Source organism: Lynx canadensis, chromosome D2, assembly GCF_007474595.2.
Source record: "Lynx canadensis isolate LIC74 chromosome D2, mLynCan4.pri.v2, whole genome shotgun sequence".
NCBI lineage: Eukaryota > Metazoa > Chordata > Mammalia > Carnivora > Felidae > Lynx > Lynx canadensis.
Genome location: NC_044313.2, coordinates 74,600,958 through 74,623,198, shown reverse-complemented (window position 1 = coordinate 74,623,198; position 22,241 = coordinate 74,600,958). Strand labels below are relative to the sequence as shown.

Sequence of the window (22,241 nt, the reverse complement as noted above, 5' to 3'; positions counted from 1 at the left end):
TTTCTCATTGTTCCACATCATTGAAATACTTGGTATCTTTAGATTCTTAAATATGGCATACTTACAAAATGGAACATTATTTGACAGTAAAAAGAAATTAACTGATACATACTAGAACACAAGTGAACCCTGAAAATACTATGCTAAATGAAAGAAGCACGCCCCAAAAGACTACATATTATAGGATTCCATTTGTATAAAAATGCCCAGAATAGGGGCGCCTGGGTGGCGCAGTCGGTTAAGCGTCCGACTTCAGCCAGGTCACGATCTCGCGGTCCGTGAGTTCGAGCCCTGCGTCGGGCTCTGGGCTGATGGCTCAGAGCCTGGAGCTGTTTCCGATTCTGTGTCTCCCTCTCTCTCTGCCCCTCCCCTGTTCATGCTCTGTCTCTCTCTGTCCCAAAAATAAATAAACGTTGAAAAAAAAAATTAAAAAAAAAATGCCCAGAATAGGCAAAGTGACCAAGACAGAAAGTAAATTAATGATTTCCAGGAGCTGAGGGGTTGGAGGGAAATGGGGGATGCATGCCAGTGGGTATAGGATTTCTTTTGGGGATGATGGAAATGTTCCAAAATTGATTGTGGCGATGTTTTCACAATATTGTCAATATACTAAAGGCATTGAACTGTGCACTTTAAATGGGTGAATTATATGGTATATAAATTATATCTCAATAAGGCTATTATAAAAAAAAATGTTTGGAGACTACTGGTTTACATAGAGTAGGAAATAGTAGACACAGTAATAGCGTAACTGATGGCGAAATGTGAAATAGAGAAGACACTGATTTGTATTGCTTACCGCAGGTGGAGTAAATCAGAGGTGACAGAGATTTCAGATAGACTGACAGAAATGTGGGATTATGAGTTGAGATGACACCTGTGTGGGAGAGTGTACAGATTTTGTTGGCATCACTGTGTGTCTCCAACAGCTGTGATTTCAGGGACTGTCAAAGTCTAGTGATGTTGAGTGGCAGGGAGCTTGGGTGTCCTACACAATATAATAGGTAGATGCTGCCTTCTTTCTTTCTGATGTGCTGTAGTTAAAGGATTCTGTGAACATCCAAGTTAACCAAAATTGTAAGTTCTTTTTTAAACGTTTAAAGGACAGAAAGTAATTTTAACTGCGTCAAATGTGGTCCATCGAGGACTAGGATTGACTTCAAACTACCGTGTGCACTTCTTATTCTTTTCTTTACAAGTTTTTATTTAAATTCAAGTTAGTTAACATACAGCATAATATTAGTTTCAGGTATTCAATGCAGTGATTCAACACTTGTACATCACCCGGTGCTCATGACAAGTGTGCTCCTTAATCTCCAGCACCTATTTCACCCATCCCCCCACCCCCTCCCCTCTGGTACCCATTAGTTCCTTCTCTATAATTAAGAGTCTGTTTCTTGGTTTCTCTCTCTCTCTTTTTCCCTTTGCTTATTTGTTTTGTTTCTTAAATCCCAAATATGAGTGAAATAATATGTATTTGTCTTTCTCTGACCGTATTATCTTGCTTAGCACGATACTCTCTAGCTCCTACCATGTGTTTGCAAATGGCAAGATTTCACTTTTTATGGCTGAGTAATATCCCATTGTATATAATGGATATTACACACACACACACACACACGCCACTTTTTCTTTATCCATTTATCAATTGATGGACACTTGGGCTGTTTCCATACTTTGGCTATTGTAAATAGTGCTGATATAAACATGGGGGTGCATGTATCCTTTTGAATTAGTATTTTTGTATCCTTTGGGTAAATACCTAGTAGTGCAATTGCTGGATTGTAGGGTAGTTCTATTTTCAAGTTTTTGATGAATCTTCATGCCGTTTTCCAGAGTGGCTTCATCAGTTTGCATTCCCACCGACAATGTAAGAGGGTTCCCCTGTCTCCACATCCTTGCCAACACCTGTTGTTTCTGGTGTTGTTGGTTTTAGCCATTCTGGCAGATGTGAGGTGATATCTCATTGTAGTTTTGGTTTGCCATTTCTCTGATGATAAGTGATGTTGAGCACCTTTTCATGTGTCTTTTGGGCTCCCATATGTTTTCTTTGGAAAATTGTCTATTCATGTCTTCTGCCCATTTATAAATCGGATTATTCATTTTGGGGGTGTTGAATTCCATAAGTTCTTTATATATTTTGGATACTAACCCTTTATTGGATATGTTATCTGCAAATAACTTCTCCCATTCACTAGGTTGCCTATTAGTTTTGTTGATTTTTTCCTTCACCTGCAGAAGCTTTTTATTTTTATGTGATTTCAATAGTTTATTTTTTATTTTATTTCTCTTGCACTAGGAGACATATCTGGAAATAATTTGCTGTGGCTGATGTCAAAAAAGCTACCACCTGTGTTCTCTTCTTGGCTTTTTATTGCTTCAGGTCTCATAGTTAGGTCTTTAATCCATTTTGAATTTATTTTTTTAAGTTTATTTATTTATTTTGAGAGAAACAGAGACAGTGCAAGTGGGGGAGGGCAGAGAGAGAGGGAGAGAGAGAATCCTAAGCAGGCTCCACGCCATAAGCACAGAACCGGACACGGGGCTTGAACCCACGAAGCTGTGAGATCACGACCTGAGCCAAAACCAAGAGAAGAGTAGGATGCTTAACTGACTGAGTCACCCAGGTGCCCCCATTTTGAATTTATTTTTGTGTATGATGCAAGAAAGTGGTCCAGTTTCATTCTTTTGCATGTTGCTGTCCAGTTTTCCCAACATCGTTTGTTGAAGAGACTGCCCATTGGATATTCTTTCCTGCTTTGTCAAAGATTGACTATATAATTGTAGGTTCATTTCTGGGATTTTTATTCTGTTCAATCTATGTGTCTATTTTTGTGCCAGTACCATACTGTTTTGATTACTACAGCTCCAGCTTTGTTTTTCTTTTCTTTTCTTTCTTTTTTTTGTTTTTTTAAAGTAGGCTCCATGCCCCAATTCAGGGCTTGAACTCACAACACTGAGATCAAGAGTCAGATGCTTAACCAACTGAGCCACCCGGGCACCCCTGTTTTTGTTTTTCAAGGTTGCTTTGGCTGATTGAATCAGGGTCTTTTGTGGTTCCATACAATTTTGGGGATTGTTTGTTCTAGCTCTGTGAAAAATGCTGTTGGTGTTTTAACAGGGATTGTATTAAATGTGCAGATTGCTTGGGGTGGTATAGACATTTTAGCAATATTTGTTTTCTAATCGATGAGCACGAAACGTCCTTCCATTTCTTTGTGTTGTCTTCAATTTCTTTCATCAGTGTTTCTCATAGTTTGCACAGTACAGGTCTTTCACTGCTTTGGTTAGGTTCATTCCTAGGTATTTTACCTTTTTGGGTGCAGTCATAAATGGGATTGATTCCTTAATTTCTCTTTCTGCTGCTTCTTTATTAGTGTATAGGAATGCAACAGATTTCTGTACATTGATTTTTGTATCCTGCACCTTTACTGAATTCGTCTATCAGTTCTAGCAGTGTTTTGGTAGTCTTTCAGGTTTTCTAATATAAAGTATCATGTCATCCACAAACAGTGAAAGTTTGGCTTCTTCCTTACCAATTTGGATGCCTTTTATTCCTTTCTGTTGTCTAAACGCTGTGGCTAGGACTTCCATTACTATGTTGAATAGAAGTGGTGAGAGTGGGCATCCCTGTCATGTTCCTGACTGTAGAATAAAATCTCTCAGATTTCCCCATTGAGGATGATGTTAGCTGTGGGTTTTTCATATATGGTCTTTATTATGTTGAGGTATGTTCCCTCTAAACCTACTTTGTTGAGGGTTATTTATCATGAATGGATGTTGTACTTTGTCAAATGCTTTTTCTGTGTCTATTGAAATGATCATATGGCTCTTTTCCTTTCTCTTATTGATGTAATGTATCACATTGGTATGTTTTCAAACACTGAGCCTCTCCTGCAACCCAGGAAAATATCCCACTTGATCTGGTAAATGATTTTTTAATGTATTTTTGGGTTCCGTTTGCTAGTATTTTATTGAGAAATTTTGTATCTATGTTCATCAGGGATATTGGCCTGTAGTTCTGTTTTTTAGTGGTGCCTTTACCTGGCTTGGGTATCAGGGTCATGCTGGCCTCATAGAATAAATTTGGAAGTTTTCCTTCCTTTTCTATGTTTTTTGGAACAGTTTGAGAAGAGTAGGTATTAACTCTTCTTGGAATGTTTGGCCTGTGAAGCCATCTGGTCCTGGACTTTCGTTTGTTGGGAGTTTTTTGATTACTGATTCAATTTCTTTGCTGGTTATTGGTCTGTTCAAGTTTTCAATTTCTTTCTGTTTCAGTTTTGATAGTTTATACGTTTCTAAGAAGTTACCCATTTCTTCTGGGTTGTCCAATTTGTTGCTATATATAATATTATATATTATATATATGTAATTATATAATATTATAATTGTGGGTATTTCTGTGGTGTTGGTTGTTATTTCTCTCTCATTTGTGATTCTATTTAGCACTGTTTTTTCCTATTTACTTATTTATTTATTCTTTTGAGCTCACACACTCATGTGAATGGGGAGGGGCAGAGGGGAAGGGAGAGAGAGAAAGGGAGAATCTTAAGCAGGGCTCCACAAGCGCTCTCTCAGGACTCCCCCTCGCAACCATGAGATCATGAAATGAGCCAAAATCAAGAGTCAGTGCTTAGCCCAATGAGCCACCCAGGCACCCCTGGCCCTTCTTATTCTTGTCGGAGAGCACACCTGCTTGTCAGCACTGCTTTCTCATTCTTTTTGTTTTGTTTTGTTTTCCCATTCTTGATGGAGAAGTGAAATTATAATGCTTCTTATACTATACAGTACATGCTCTAAAAGATGCTAAATAGAGCATAAATCTGTAATTACTGGTTAGTAATGGGAGAAGCTATATTCTTAATTGTGGTTTTGGTGATATTACTCTCTTGGTTCATAGCCACTTACATCTGAATGGGTTTTCATTATATATGGGACTATAGTTCTAGATTTTCCAGAGGTCTTGATTTAGCATGGTTTAACTATTGTCAAGAATAATAAACAGTGAAGGATATCTAAAAGTAATCCAGACTAGGATATTCCCTTAGAAAGTATCTATCTACATATCTATCTATCTATCTATCTATCTATCTATCTATCTATCTATAACATTTATATGTTATATATTAAATACTATAAATATATATAAATATAAAATCTCGGACCATATATACCAACTTAGAAGTTTGAAAATTTCCTCATGAAGAGTTATCATGAATAAAATTCTCTCTTGAAAGACTGTATTTTATTCACTTATATCCATACTATTTCAAGAGTTTTCAAGGAATAGTCACTTCATAAGCTAGCTCTATGTTGATCATCATTATAGTTTTCTGCAAGCATGACATTTGGAACATATTATCTAAATAATTCTGGAATTTGGACTTCTCATTTTTCAAAAGCTTCACTTGTGAAATAAAAACTTTAAAAAACTATGGTCTTGGGGCACCTGGGTGGCTCAGTTGGTTAAGCATTTGACTCTTGATTTCGGCTTAGGTCGTTATCATGGTCCATGAGTTCAAGCCCCTCATCAGGCTCTGTCTGTTAGCACAAGATTCTCTCCCTCCTTCTATCTCTACCCCTTTCCTGCTCATGCTCTCTCTCTCTCTCTGAAAATAAATAAAATAAACATTAAAAAAATTTTTTAAACGTATAGTTTTAAAATGTATATATTTTAGAGGTACTTGGGTAGCTCAGTCAATTGAGCATCAGACTCTTGATTTCCACTCAGGTCATGATCCCAGGGCCATGGGATTGAGCCCTGCATCAGCTCCACACTGAGCATAAAACCTGCTTAAGATTCTCTCTGTCTCCCTCTGCCCTTCTCCCTCACTTACACGATCCCTCTCTTTCTCTCTCTCTCTCTCTCAAATAAAAAAAAAATAGGGATGCCTGAGTGGCTCAGTTGGTTAAGCATCTGACTCTTGGTTTCAGCTCAGGTCATGATCTCATGGTTCATGAGTTCAAGCCCCACGTTGAGCTCTGTACTGGCAGTTCAGAACCAGATTAGGATTCTCTGTCTCCCTCTCTCTCTGCTCCTCCCCTGTTCATGGTCTCTCTTTCTCAAGGTAAATAAATAAACTTTTAAAAAATAAAATTAAATAATAAAAAAAGAAATAAACGTATATATTTTATGCTCTGAAGATGATTTGTTATCAAGCAAGCCTTGCCAAAAGACCATTTGACAAAATGGATTTTCTGGAAGCCTAGAATCTTTATTAATAACACCATTACCTTAATGTCCTGTAAGGAGATGTGTGCATTTTAGCAAGGCTAAGTGTTTTGTAACCTGGAAAGAGCCCCTAATTGAGTAAATGAATCTGGTGAAACGTACTAGGCATCTGGTGAAAAGGGCTGATGTCAAGGAAAAATCCTAAAAGGCTGGAAAAAGGATGGCCACTTCAGTGGCTGTTAGGAGTCCAGGAGGTATGGACACTAGTGAACCAGGCGGCTGGGGGTGGCATGAAGGGGGTCTTGGGGAGTGGTGCACCGACTCATTCTCATGGCGGCAGCATCTGCGGAGCGGTTGACAGGTGGGACAGGTCAGACTTGCAGATTTTTCAATAATCCAGCAACCTGGATATAAATGTGAATTAAATGTTGACAACTAACTACATTTTTAAATAGTCTGTAGGTCAACAATTTGAAGCCAGATGGGTTGGGCCAGAGGAGTCTGAAACCCTCACAGTGGAACATTTCCCAAAGGAAGCTGGAGAATACCGAGCGTTGAGGTTGACCTCTTCTTAGCTAAGCCTAGGGCTAACGGCATTAGGGATTCTCCCCTCTGCTTTTGTGGACTCTCCATGATTAAGCTTCACACAGTGTCTCTGTGCACCCGGCCAGCTCCTTCCCTGAAGCTGGAGTTCAAAGTCAATCAATGCTCAATCCCTCACCATTTTCGGAACCAGCAGAGGCCCTGTCCTTTCCCAGAAGTCACAAGTAAATCTTCTGCGTTGAATAAAATTATGGGAAATGCAGCTGCTTCTACTTCTGCCAGGGATCTAAGAGCATGAAACCTATTTCCCTTATTCCACTTTGCTCCTATATACTGATTAGTACTTACGTTCTTCAGTAACAAATCACTGAGAGCTTGGAGAGTAAATGTCAGGCCAGACAGACTCTTTTTTTTGAATATAATTTATTGTCAAACTGGCTTACATACGCTACCCAGTACTCATTCCAACAGATTTCTTTTAAAATGTTTTTAATGCTTATTTATTCTTGAGAGAGACAGAGCATGAGTGAGGGAGGGGCAGAGAGAGAGGGAGACACAGAATCCAAAGCAGGCTTCAGGCTCTGAGCTGTCAGCCCAGGGCCTGACACGGGGCTCAAACTCACGAACGGTGAGATCATGACCTGAGCCAGAGTCCAATGCTTAACCGACTGAGCCACCCAGGCTCCCCCAAACAGCTTTTTTTTTTTTAAATTTTTTAAAATGTTTTATTTATTTTTGAGACCGAGAGAGACAGAGCATGAATGGGGGAGGGGCAGAGAGAGAGGGAGACACAGAATCCGAAGCAGGCTCCGGGCTCCGAGCTGTCGCACAGAGCCCGACGCGGGGCTCGAACTCACAGACTGCGAGATCATGACCTGAGCTGAAGTTGGATGCTCAACCGACTGAGCCACCCAGGCGCCCCTCCCCCAAACAGCTTTTTTAAAATGTTTATTTATTTTTGAGAGAGAGAGGGTGAATGGGGGAGGGATAGAGAGAGTGGGGGACGGAGGATCATAGTGGGCTCTGTCCTGACAGCAGAAAGCCCGATGTGGGGCTCGAACTCACAAACCGTGAGATCATGACCTGAGCCGAAGTCAGATGCTTAACCGACTGAGCCACCCGCGCGCTCCCAACCAGACTTAAATACAGTGGTTGCCAGAGGTGAGGTGGGTGGGGGAGGGGATGGGTGAAATAGGAAAAGGGGATTGAAAGGTACAAACTTCCAGTCATAAAATGACCAAGTCACGGAGAAGAAGAGTACAGCACAGGAACTATAGTCAGTAACGTTGGAATAACAGATGGCGACAGCACCTGCCACGAGCATTCTGTAATGTACAGAATTATCAAATCCATATGTTATACACCTGGCACTAATATATAACAGGGTATGTTAAGTACAGTTCAATAAAAAGGAAAAAACGCGCTACTAAGCCAGTTAAGGTTCCGCAGTGGTTACAGAACCCCAGCTCCGGAACCAACTGTCTGGTTCAAATTGTGACTCCACTGCTTCCTTAGTACCTGCCTGTGCTTAACCCATCTGTAAGATGGGGATAATCAACTACCTATTTATGAGGTTGTTGTGAGGATTAACTAAGTGAATACTCAGTGCACCATACAGCTTGCTATTATCAGAAAAATGTTACTTTGGAAATGTGAGGAAAGCTGGGCCTCAGAGAAGCTAACCGACTTGCCCGAAGTCACACCACTTCAAAAAGAAAAAAAAAATAGAAAAACTAGGTGCCGAAATTTGAATTCCAGTATAAATCTAAACATAGTACTCTGGGCTATTTACCCCCACCCCCCAATTTTGTCATAATGATGTTGAGTTTGTGTGATTGCTTAATATATGTGATTTGTGGGGCGCCAGGGGGGCTCAGGCAGTTGAGCATCCGACTTCAGCTCAGGTCATGATCTCGCGGTCTGTGAGTTCGAGCCCCGCATCAGGCTCTGTGCTGATGGCTCAGAGCCTGGAGTCTGCTTCAGATTCTGTGTCTCCCTCCGTCTCTGCCCCTCCCCAGCTCGTGCTCTGTCTCTCTGTCTCTCTCTCTCTCTGTCTCTCTCAAAAATAAATAAACATTAAAAAACAAATAAATAAAATAAAATTGAATGCTTGTGATTTGTACGTAACCAGGTTTTGCTACAAACCCTGGTCACACTGGAATTCAGTATATTATAGGAATCAATTGCAGTAAGTATCCTTACAAATGACTGAGCTCTTCAAAGAGGAGGACAGGTTCAAGGCAATAAGGAAAGATTCATAAGGCAAAGCTGGTACAGGTCCTATAACCCAAAAGGCAGGGGAGGAAAAAGCCTCTCCAGAAACATCGGATCCCAAATAAAAAGGTTTGTCCAAAAGTAGAGAAAACGAAAAGCTTATCACCTGGTACTTGTTTTGGGGTGTGCAAGAACAACTTGGGGTTGAGGGGCAAACTGGGTAGTAAAGTCTAGAAATCAAAAGAGGCTTCTTGGACTAAATGGCCTTGCAAACTTAATGGACACCAAAGAGTTCACTCAAAAACATTTTTATTAGTTCAACGTCTTTGCTGATAGACAAGTGTTCAAATCATAGTCATAAAACCTCAGCTCAAAAGCAGCTTCATGATCGCTCACAGATAAGGAAAGCGAGGCCGGGACAGAGAAATGACTCGCTCAAGGTCACACAGCTGAATCGAAGCCGAATTAAAGTTAGACTTCAGGAACACGGATATCGGCAGTTAGGGCCATGACCCTGGAATCGGATCGCACGGACCCACGTCTGACATCACCTCGTGCTTCCTCTAGTACGTTCTGGGGGGAACCGTGAACTGTTTCTGGACTTCCACGTCCTCATTTCAACAGCAGGACGAAGAGCAGTGCTTGCCTCATTTGGTCGATCCGATGACATGATCCGCAAGAAATCCCATAAAACCTGGCGGGCAGCGAACCCTCCAATGCCTCTGCTGCTGACATTATTGGAGGCCAGCTACGCAGTCACAGATCAGTCATTTCATGAATAAATGATTAGAATGGACCGTTTTGTTGGGCTGACATAGAAAGGAACTTCCAGGCCTTTCTATCTGCACCCCCACATCTGCTCAAAGCAGTAAAGCCATGGGCAACTGGCACCTGCTGGTATCGCCAGGCCTGTCACGAGGCGTCTCCTGGAACAGGTTTGCTCGGGGACACCGAGCTCGTGAACAATGTGTGGCAAACAGGGTCTCAGCACAGTGGTCAGCCTGGAGGCTACCCCGGCACATTTGGGCTCGCGTGCTCCTTTCATCAAGACTAGCAGCTTTCGGCCTGATTTGCAGGCCCCTCAGCTCCCTCCTTGTGTGCCCCAGGTCACGGGCTCCCCCTTCTTCCTACCCATGACTGCTTCCTCCCTAGTCTGCTGGGGGAACCTGGAGATACCGAGAGAGAGAGAGAGAGAGAGAGAGAGAGAGAGAGAGAGAACTCCAGCTACAAGGGGACGGTCCCAGAAGGGTCTGGCTGAGGGAGAAGTTAGTAAGCTGGGACTTGCAGAGGAAGAAGGGAGGACACTTGACCTTTCAGCTTTCACCTGGGGCCACCGGAAGCCAGAGGAAGAGTTTTCGCAACTTCTGGTGATTGAAACACTGATTCTGCAGTCTCTCGTCTCCTGAGACCTGCGCTCTCGAACGGTACCGGCTGGGCCACAGAGGTGTTCCCCCCTTGGTAGGTTGTCGAGGGGCTGCTGGTGGTGCTGGCTTCGAGGGGCTCCTCTGAGGCACGGGGAGGCGAGGGCAGGGACAGGTGCCAAGTGCAGACAGGACTACAGTGGGTGGGTGGGAAGGGGCTAGGCCCTTATGGTGATTTCTCTGGTGGAGAAGTTGATGAGAAATGATGCCGATAAAGTCACTAAAATGTAGGCCAATTAGTACTAGAAGTTTTTTTTTTCCTTTTAATGTTTATTTATTCTTGAGAGGGGAGGAGGGGCAGGGAGAGAGGGAGACACAGAACCCAAAGCAGGCTCCAGGCTCTGAGCCATCAGCCCAGAGCCAGACATGGGGCTCGAGCCCTCGAAACTTGAGATCATGACCTGAGCCGAAGTCGGACGCTCAACCGACTGAGCCACCCAGGCGCTCCAGTACTGGAACTTTTAAATGTATCTGCCATGCCTCTTACCTTTGGGTGAAATCCGTCATTAGCTGCTAAGTTCATTCTCCTATATAACCCAAAGTGTTTTTGCGTGTGTGTGGTAAAATATACATGATATAAAGATTGCCATTTCAGCCATTTTTAAGCGCACAATTCAGTGGCCCTGGTGCATTCATAATGCTCTTGCAAACGTCACCACTATTCATTTCCAGAACATTTCCATCAACCCAAACTGAAGCTCTTTATCCGTTAAACACTAAGTCTCCATTCTTCCACCCTCCCTCCTGGCCGCTGTAACTTTTATTCCACTTTCTGCCATTACGAATTTGCCTGTTCTAGGTACCTCATGTAGGAGGAGTCATACAATATTTGCTCTTTTGTGTCTGGCTCACTTCACTTAGCAGGTCTTCAGAGTTTGTCTATGTTGTAGCATGTGTCAAAATTCCCTTCCTTATCCGGGCGCCTGGATGGCTCAGTCGGTTAAGCGTCTGACTCTTGGTTTGGGCTCAGGTCATGATCTCGTAGTTCATGGGATCAAGCCCCGAGCTGGGCTCTGAGCTGACAGAGCCTGCTTGGGATTTTCTCTCTCCTTCTGTCTCTGCCTCTTCCCCCGCTTGCGCTGTCTCTCTCAAAATAAATAAATAGACTTAAAAAAAAAAAAAAAAAGAATTCCCTTCCTTATCAAGGCTGAAAAGTATTCCATTGTATGCATATATCACATTTAGTTTATCCATTCATCTGTTGATGACCCAATGTGATTTGTAAGCAACTAGATATTTACTCTCCGAGATCTCGAAACATTTGAAATGTATAATAACCTTTCCTGTATGTGATCTCTTCAGTGTTTGAAGACTAATTACACTTTTAAAACATACAGAGTTCTGCCCTGTTTGCTCTGTTACCTCTGTTTTCTCCCAAGTAAGTCCCTTTATTTTCTCTCTTCCATAGCATCAGCTAGCCCCATGGATTTGGTCATTTTAGATCATGGGCTTACCTTCCTAGGTGAGACTCTGTAAAACGTCTCTTCCCTCTATCTGTACCTCCTCTTCAGAGAGGGGGAGTGAGGGTCTAGGGGAGCACCACAGACAGATGCAGGCCAATTTCCAGTGCGAATGAGGGACAGGCAGGGTGTGCTATCCACCCCCACAATTCCAGCCTGATGGCTGATTCCCCTCCCCTCCTAGTGCTCCCGGCCAGAAGACAGGGATGGACCCAGTTGGCTGAGCTACCTTCGTTCCCGCCTCCCAACCAGTCAGCTTGGCTGTTTTTCCTGGTCCTCCCCCTGGGCTGGTTTCCCACACCTCCATCGCCTCATCTGCAAAAGGGTGTGAAAATAGGAAGAAAGGTTCTAATAGATTAAGCGTTTACCCTCTTTTCTTCAGTATTTCCATTAGAGAGCATCTTGTACGGCAATATCAAGGGTGAATAATTCTTTTAAAGAGACTGTATTTTAACCTATGGGGTATATAAGTAATAGCATATAAAAAAGGACTGGAGTTCTTAAATTATGTCCTCTTGTATAAAAAAAATGCATTTGTATTTATTTTGAGAGAGAGAGAGTGTGAGGGGGAGAGAGGCAGAGAGAGAGGGAGAGAATCCCAAGCAGGTTCCATGCTAAGCGCACAGCCCGACTTAGGGCTCAGGTCTTGAGAACCGCAAGATCATGACCTGAGCCGAAATCAAGAGTCTGACACTTAACCGACTGAGCCACCCAGGCCCCCCTGATGTTATATTTTAAATGTGGCATTATTTAAATGTATATTTGGAAAACGAGGCATTAAAAAATCTCTATCGTGTCAGGAACTGTGGGTTCACAGTGTAACTTAAACTAATGATGAAATGATGATCCATCATTCTTCCTAAGTAAAAATCATTCTCTTGAACCTGTGTGGATAACATCACCAGTAACACCAGCTACTGAAAAATATATAGAACGTTGGTCCAATTTAATTACCAATAGCCCTTATTCGGCACAACAATTTTAATTTAAAAATGGAACCAGTGTCTTTCATAAAGAACTTCTTTGTGGATAAAGATTTACTCCTTAGCAAGTATTGGTTAGGCAGAAAAGACAAACATGAAATCTCTAAAAGAATTTTTTAATGTTTATTTTATTTTTTATAGAGACAAAGGATGAGCTGGGGAGGGGCAGAGAGGGAGACACAGAATCCGAAGCAGGCTCCAGCCTCCGAGCTGTCACCACAGAGCCGGACGTGGGGCTTGAACTCATGAACTGTGAGATCATATCCTGAGCCCAAGTCGGACACTTAACCGACTGAGCCACTCAGGCGCCCCCTGAAATTTCTAAAACTCATATATGGGCTAATGACAAATACAAGTAAGTGATGACAGAGCAGAAGGCTTGAACTAACATATTTTTTAATACTGTATTCCTATTTTAAATTAGTTTTGGTTGAATAAATTGTGACAAGCCATCGTGAAGTTCTGCCTGCCAGCCTGCACTCAGGAAAGCGGTGGGGCCCTCAGTTCCTGGTGTCTCTGGCCAGGCTCAGCTCAGTACCACCAATGCGAGGATCGGATTTGGCTCCAATTGTAAAATGTGAGCTTTCTCTTTCCTCTTTGTCATTTCCCGTTTTAGTTTTGGGGGAGAAGGAAATGTTTGCTCCAAAGATCCAAGGTGTGTCTGTCTGGATATTATTTATCCATTATTATAAAGCTATGTAAGGTAGTAAAGACAAAGAATAGTCATTGGGCCCTGTAACCAGAACTGAGTGAACTATGAACAGCAATCCATCCAGCAAATACTCTGACTTGCAGCAAACTACTGTCTGCTAATTTCCTATCAGGTTTGAAGAGCCAATGATTTCCTTAACGCTATATAATGCATCAAGCAATATATGCTATTTCGTGAAATCTCCGCCCACGTGGCTCATATCTACAGTTACACAGTATGTAGGGTTCAAAGTCAAACATAAAATATTGCTTAAGCAAACAGCCATTAGTATATACTTTCCAAACTTCTCCCGGTTTGGGCTACCTTCCCTGGTAGAATATTCCCGTATAACATCGAGCACTGCATTCAGACCTAAATATGGGCAATCTTCTCATCAGCTTCTCCATAGAGATAACTGTGAAGACCAATCTCCATGTCCATTCGACAAGTGTCTGATGACCACTTTTATATTAGCCTCTTGTCTTGGGGCTGAGCATTCAGTTGGAATCAGTACAGACCCTGCTCCTGACTCCACGGTGGTTAAGAGCTTGGTGTCATTTGGTGGAAAGTTTGTCACGAAGCTTACTTTTGGAATTCTTATCATCCACAATATGGTTCTATCTTAGCCCTTGTCTTTATTAGGCAACTGGATCTGCCGACAAAGCTTGGACAATTCTTGAAATGAAAGGAAAAGTATGTAGACATGGCAAAGAGGGGGTACACACAAATCCTACCTTACTTCATTTTACTCTTGCAGTGGCTTTATCAGGCTTGAGGAAGGCGGCTGTATTTGCCCTCACTTTCTAGATGAGGATGCACAGAAAGGTAAGATGACTTGGTAGAGGTCACTAAAAGCTACCTGGTGGTTGAGGAAATACCTGGGTGGCTCAGTGGTTAAGTGCCTGACTCTTGATTTCGGCTAGGGTCGTGATCTTACACTTTGTGAGATCAGGCTCTGTGCCGACAGCCGGAGCCCGTTTGGGATTCTCTCTCTCCCTCTCCCTCCCTAAAGCACTAGAATTTTGGGTTCGTGCCAGGCAGGTTACAGTGAGTGACATCGTTGTTTTTTGCTCTTTTTGTTCAAAGTCTACTTTCTGTTTCCCTCCAAAGTGCTCACCATTGCCTGAAAAGAAAAGTTCTAGTTCATCACTTGCAGTGGACGTTGAGCGTTATCAGAATTGGCGTCTCTTCCAGCCCCTTCACGCAGTTGTCTTATCAAATTCCCCCTTCAAGATATCTTTTCCAGAGACTTCCCATGTTCTGGAAGTGTGGACTTAGGACTGTTTCCTAGAGTTGCTAGTGAAACTTCAAGAGCTGGAAAGGGCATGTAGACAGTTCAACATTTCCCTCGGTTTAAAAGATCACAACCTTCAGGGGCATGTGGGTGGCTCAGGCAATTAAGCCACCAACTCTGATTTTGGCTTAGTTCATTATCTCGTGGTCTGTGAGATCGGACTCAGCATCGGGCTCCGCCTGGAAGGCGGAGCCTGCTTGGGATTCTCTCTCTCCCTCTCTCTGCTCCTCCCCTACTCATTCTCTGTCTCTCTCTCTCTCAAAAAAAAAGATCACACTCCTCAGAAAAAGATCCTATCTTTTTCTCTAGCCAGTATGACATTTTTAGTGTCATCACTAACTTTAATATTTTTACAAATTTATTATTTATTGGTTTGTTTGTTTTTTTATTTTACAGGGAGTGAGCAAGAGCGGGGGCGGGGGCGCAGAGGAAGAGAGAGAGAGAGAATCTTAAGCAGGCTCCACACTGAGCACTGAGCCGAACGTAGGGCTGGATCCCTGTACCCTGGGATCATGACCAGAGCCGAAACCGAGAGTCAGATACTCAACTGACAGCACCCAGGCACCCCTGAATTTTATTTTTTAAAAATTTAGTAAGTAATAATACCCTAGCTGACTTAAAGACTCATTGTATTTACTTACAAGATTTAGTACTGACAGAAATGAAGGAAAAATCAAACACCATTGCTCTACACGTGAACCCTCAACTGAAGAATGAAGTCTTTGTAAGAAATTCTTTCCTTTGTGGGACAGAGGGAGGAGAAGGGAGGTATGCACCAGATTTGCATTTAGGCACGGGAAGTACTTTGAAGTGAGATTATACGTCCAAGTAGAACAAAAAATAAAAACCTTTGGGAAAGAGAGGAAATAAATGACCCATTAAAAATTAGTCTAAGGGCACTCGGGTGGCTCAGTCGGTTGGGTGTCCAACTTTGGCTCAGGTCATGATCTCACCATTTGTGGGTTCGAGCCCCGCATCCGGCTGTGTGCTGACAGCTCAGAGCCTGGAGCCTGCTTCGGATTCTGTGTCTCCCTCTCTTTCTGGCCCTCCCCTGCTCATGCTCTGTCTCTCTGTCTCTCAAAAATAAATAAACATTAAACAAATTAGACTAAAGTTTAAAAAAAGGAGGAAATATTGATTTAAATGCTCTCTTACATCAGAATTTTATTAAAATGGCAAATATAGGGGAGCATAATATTATTTACATCAAAACATGCACTTTTGAAGATGTGTTGTCTTGGGGCAGCTGGGTGGCTCAGTCAGTTGAGCATCTGACTCTTGATTTCAGCTCAGGTCTTGATCTGGAGGTTCATGACTTCGAGCCCTGTGCCAGGCTCTGCACCGACAACTTGGAGCCTGCTTGGGGTTCTCTCTTTCTCTGCCCCTCCCCTGCTTGCGTTCTGTTTCTCTCTCTCTCAAAATAAATAAATAAACTTAAAGAAGAATTTTTTGAGGACGTACTGTCTTGTAATGAATTACCTGTGTAGCTCCATGATGGAGAATAGCCACTTTAGCAGGAAAAGTCACGTCTAACCTGAGAAGATACCATAACGCAGAGCGCTAATGATGGCTTCGCAATCTATATTCTTCTCCTGAAGTTTCTCTCTCCTTTCAGGTGGCCATTCTTTCCCTGAAGAATCTTAGATAAGATATAAATGCCAGAAATGAATACTGCTGGCTTGGAACTGGCAAAGCACGTGTCCTGAATCTTCAAAGTCTAAAATCTTCCTCGTAAAATGTCCAGCATGGTGAGCAGAAGAAGGGGAAGGGGCTCTGTTGGATGTAGATTCTATGCTCACTCATTATATATAAGTCCCTCCCTCCCTGTAGCCTTAAGTGCAGTGGATTTTAGATTTGCTCCTCAGAAAGACTGAACGTTGTATGCCGAGGCTCTTCGTACCTCTTTAGATCACCCAAAACCACAACTGGTAAAACCAAGAACTGTAAGACAGACTGGGACCTTGCTACTCAGATTGCCGGGGTAGACTGGCAGGATCGACTGCACCTAGGAGCTTGTTAGAAATGCAGAATCTTAGGCTCCCTGCAGACCTCCTGAATCTGAATCCGCACTTTAATGAGATTCTCTAGTGACAAAAATGCTCATTAGAGTTTGAGAAGCACTAGACTAAAACACATCCCAGTGTCTTAGGATTTACCAATATGGTGCCCGCTTCTGCTCCCTGGCAACTTTACGGAAGTAGCTCCAGGGCTCCATGGAAGGATTCTTCTCTGATTTTTCCTATTGAATGGAGACAAATGAGTGAAGGATTTCTTGAGGCATGGTGTACGCTTATAGTGTTCTGTCTTTATACTAAATTAAAAATAGGGGACTAATGTTCATCTGACATGACAACAAATAACAAAATAACAACTCCCAATCTAGCAATCACAATAATTCAGAATTTCTAGGCAACAATATTTTAGTTCAACAGTCTGAGGACCACTATTCACAATTCCAAATTTGTCTCTGCTTTGTATAATATATTTGCTTTATGGTTTGCTTTCACTTTTGTCGAGCCAGTAGCATTGGTTGCTTATTATCAGGAGCCAAAGTGAACACTCCTGCCCGCTGTATCTTGGTTTTGGAGTCACCAAGGAGAACGCAGTACAGTCTAGCCCTGGATGGAATACCCCTTTGCTCACAAGGGGAAGAGATAAGTAAGATTATCTTCAGTAGTGGGTTTTGGTCCCCTATGGCCAGCAGACCCTGCCCCCTAAACAACTGGCTCTCAGACACCCCTCTGAGCCACAGCAGAAGGACCCTGTCCCCTCTCCACAGGAGACAGATCTAGCAGCAGGATCGGCCAGGTGCCATGTTATACACACGCTTAAGCAGGATAAAGGATTACACATTGAGTTTAAAACAGAGAGAAATATTCCCATACCAGATAACAAGTTCAACACAGGATTTGGTGACTTTCTATCTCTTGGTTAGAAATGTTCCAGACCCAAAGCCTAGCCTTACGCAGCGCATGGGGGTTGAAGAACTGCACACAAAAAATTCCTTTCCGCATAGTTTTGATTTTAGTATTCCTCTATTTTATGTTAGCTTTGTATAAAGCTATTTCATTGAACGGTAACTTAAGTGGAGAAGGTTTACAAACTGAGCTAAATCCCATTTTCCCTCGTAACACTGCGAATGCTGAGCCGAGAACTACAGCTTTTTGGGGTACTCTCTAGTCGATAAGATAATGCCATTCATAACTGCCTGAGTGTATGCTGTGAGCCTTACGGTGGCACCAACAAGGGAACCAAGTGAGTATATGCGTCATTCCTTGACCAAGCGTTCAGTTTTGTATTTGGTCTTTCTTCCACGGGGTGGCTGTACTGGAGCAGTACGTGCTATTCCTTGGCTTTATGAAATGTCTTTACAGAATTTCCAGTGAACGGGATCCCAGTGCTCCCAGGGTGCTGCTAATAATAAACTCGTTCCACAGTGGCCTAGCCATGTAACCATCTAACCATGGTATTGAATGGCTACACACTTAGTACAGGTGGTCACAAAAACTATACACAATCTGACAATTGTAATGCTTACATTTACATGTAATAAGTCATGCCAGACTGAGCTTACTTTTCACACACTATGGGGACATTAAGGATGCTATGACGGTTCTGTTACCTACCATACCTTTGTGGACAGCATCCTTCATTGAATGGAAACCCTTAATTTTGTTGTAATAAAATTTACCAATTTGCTTTGTTGTTTCGAAATTGTTTAATGATTCCTTTGCCACCTCTTAGTTCCAAAGGTGCTGTCCTATATCATTTACTATTAACTTGATGGGTTTGCCTTTCAAGATTAGATATTTTATCCACTGAGAGCCCTTTTGTACGGTGTTATGTAGAAATAGTTTAATTTTTCCCCATAATAAGTTGGGTTTCTCAACAGCAGGTAGTATGTGATCTGTCTTTTCTCCATTGGTTTATGGTACCACGTTTATGGTATGTTTGGTTCCATATACACACATTCCATCTCCAAGCTCTCTCTTCTGTCCCGTTGAGTGATTTCTCTGTTCTTGAGCCAATATCATCATTTGAAAATGTATTTAAATGGCTTTGGAATATGTCATAATACCTAGAAAAGCAAGTTCTTTCTCTTTTCTTCTTTTTTTTTTTTTTTAATTTTTTTTTTTCCAACGTTTATTTATTTTTGGGACAGAGAGAGACAGAGCATGAACGGGGGAGGGGCAGAGAGAGAGGGAGACACAGAATCGGAAACAGGCTCCAGGCTCTGAGCCATCAGCCCAGAGCCTGACGCGGGGCTCGAACTCACGGACCGCGAGATCGTGACCTGGCTGAAGTCGGACGCTTAACCGACTGCACCACCCAGGCGCCCCTCTTTTCTTCTTTTTAAAGATTGACTTCATTATTTATGGATGTTTATGTATATAAAGTTTAGAATAAATTTATTTGGTTTCTCAAGAAAACCACAACTGGATTTTTGTTTGGGATGGCCCTAGATTTAAAGATTAACTTGGGGAGAATTGATATTTTTGTAATATGGATGTATTCCATCCCAAATCATGGGATATCGTTCCTTTTTTGTTTCCTTCAGACCATCTTCTAGCCAAGTATACGTCTCTTATCTCTTACTTCCCTCATAGTGTTGGTCAGGACCTCAAAATACTATGTTAAACTGTAGCGATGATGTCAGGTATCACTGCTCTCACTTACTACCTTAAAGGTGTCTTAAAGATTTTCCATTAAGTATAATGTTTGCAGTAGTTTTGGTATAGAAACTTTATTGAATAAAAGACGTTTTCTATTCTTAATTTGCTAAGAGTTTTTTCCCCTCTTAAAGCTAATAGCTGAGTTTTATTTTTTTCTATATCTATTGAGATTATATAGGTTTTCTCCTCCAGCCTGTATTAATTCATTACTTAATGTTATTCCACTCTTATATTCTGGGAACAAACTAAACTTTATCATCTCCTTTATGTCCTTGTGGATACATTTTCCTTTCTCATATTGTCCTTGTCTGGTTTTACTATTAAGGTTATACTAGTCTAGCAGAACAGATTAGAGACGATTTCCTGTCTTTATTTTCCAGAACTTTTACAATTTTTTAAATTTTAATTTAATTTTTTTTTTAATTTTAGGGAGAGAGAGAGAATGCTAGTGGGGGAGAAAGGGCAGAGGGAGAGAGAGAGAGAGAGAGAGAGAGAGAGAGAGAGAACCTTAAACAGGCTCCATGCTCAGTACAGAGCTTGATGTGGGGCTCGATCCCACAACCTTGGAATTGTGACCTGAGCAGAAATCAAGACTCAGATGTTCAATCGACTGGGCCACCCAGGCATCCTGGGAGGTTTTAGAAATTGGAATGATGTATTCCTTTCAAGTTTTGGTAAAACTTACTTTTAAACTGGCCAGAGGCAGTCATTTTTCTTTTTTCAGGGGAAAAAAAAGCGTAAGGAAATAGACATGTATGTATACATACACATACATATGTGTGTATATGTTTACAGAAGTATAACATACATCCAAAAGCGTGCAAAAGACATAAATGTATACCTTTATTTTCACAAAGTAATTTTACTCATGTAATCACTTGATCAAGAAACAGAACATTACCGATCACTTCTTCCCAATTTACTTGATATTAATGTCTTTTTAAACTCCGCATGAGACAGACATTAATGTTACTTAAAAAAAAAAAAAAAAACAGTGTGTGTTTATACTAATTTGTATTTACCAATTACTTACCCATTTTTGTAGCTCAGACTTTCCTTTGGAGGAAACTTTGTCTATGAGGTTTGTTTTAGTATGTGTTAGAGATACTCTCTCTGGTTTTAGTTACTATAAAAATGTCTTTATTTTGCCCTCAGTTTTGGAAGATAGGTTTGATGGCACGTAATTCTAGGTGGCCACTTATTTTCTCTCAGACTTTGAAGTTGTTTATTCCACTCTGTTCTCACTTACACTGCTGCTTTGAGAAGTCTGCAGCATATTTGTCTGTCTTTCCTTCAGAAGTCATCTGCCTTGTCTCTGTGTTTGCTTTTAAGATTTTTTTCTCATTTCCTATTCTGCAATTTCACTACAAAGCATCTGCATGTGGGGTTCTTTTATTTTTTTAATTTTTCTAATGTTTTTTTATTTCTCAGAGGGAGAGAGAGAGGAGACAGAGCACAAGCGGGGAAGGGGCAGAGAGAGAGGGAGACACAGAATCTGAAGCAGGCTCCAGGCTCTGAGCTGTCAGTGCAGAGCCCGACATGGGGCTCAAACTGTGAGATCATGACCTGAGCCGGAGTTGGACACCCAACCAACTGAGCCACCCACGTGCCCCTGCATGTAGGTTTCTTTTTATTCATCTTGCTTGAGATTCACTGGAGTATTAAATTTGTGAATTTGTGTATTTTTATCATTTCTAGAAAATTCTTGGTCACTATCTATTTGAATATTCCCTTCCTTTCATTTTCTTCTTTCTCTCCTCTTGACATTTTTTTTTTTCAACGTTTATTTATTTTTGGGACAGAGAGAGACAGAGCATGAACGGGCGAGGGGCAGAGAGAGAGGGGGACACAGAATCGGAAACAGGCTCCAGGCTCTGAGCCATCAGCCCAGAGCCCGACGCGGGGCTCGAACTCACGGACCGCGAGATCGTGACCTGGCTGAAGTCGGACACTTAACCGACTGCGCCACCCAGGCGCCCCTCCTCTTGACATTTTTGATTCAATGTTTGTTGGAACTCCTCATGGTAGATTTTATGTCTCTTACCTCTTTCTCATATTCTCCATCTTCTAGTTTCTGTGCTGAAATCTGGGGACTTTCTCAGAATTATCTTCCAGCTAACTAATTCTCTCACCTGTGTATAGTTTTTAATCCAGTTTGAATTTGAAATATCCCTGCTTATATTTTTCATTTTTTAATGGGTTTTTTTTTTTGGTTATTGTTTTTATGTCAATTTCAATCATCCCTTGCTGTTCATTTATTTTTAGAATTTTGTCTGCACTTAATTTGATTATACTTAAACCCTGTCTTACGTAGTTATTTTCTATTCAGAATCTGGTAAAAATTCCCACCCTTGGGGTCTTGAGGCATCAATCTGTTATTTGTTTTTTTCTGTTGACTTTTGTTGATAGCAGATGATTCACGTATGTCTGGTGATTTTTTGAAATTGTGATTCACCCATGACTAGAGTGAACAGGTGGGAATCCAGAATGCCTAAATCGGAGTTATCTTCCATCAGGAGAGCTTTCGAGTTAGTAGCTACCAACATGGAATCACTTGACTTTCATTTGCGGATCTTGGTTTAAATGGGCAGCCTCAGGTTGGACTATTTCGTCAAGCAATGAGCCACAGGCTTAGCCTACTAATCATAGAAATGGTACCTACAATTGCCCCAGGGAAAAGACAACTTTCAATTCACTTTCACCTCACTAAGCCTTTTAATAGCTTTATTTCCCTTTGGCTCTCAGTCTTTTGTTTGGAACAACTTCCTCACAATATGAAGTACAGTAGGG

At 41.8% G+C, this 22,241-nt stretch overlaps 1 long non-coding RNA gene across 1 annotated transcript; it reads right to left on the bottom strand.

The window, feature by feature from the left end:
• Positions 1-1,476: 1,476 nt before the first annotated feature.
• Positions 1,477-21,556, bottom strand: LOC115527362. Its single transcript, XR_003972895.1, has 3 exons — positions 21,546-21,556; positions 11,203-11,206; positions 1,477-1,558 (listed from the first exon to the last, which is right to left on the bottom strand). It is a non-coding gene; the product is annotated as an uncharacterized LOC115527362 (long non-coding RNA).
• Between the last annotated feature and the right edge of the window lie 685 nt (positions 21,557-22,241).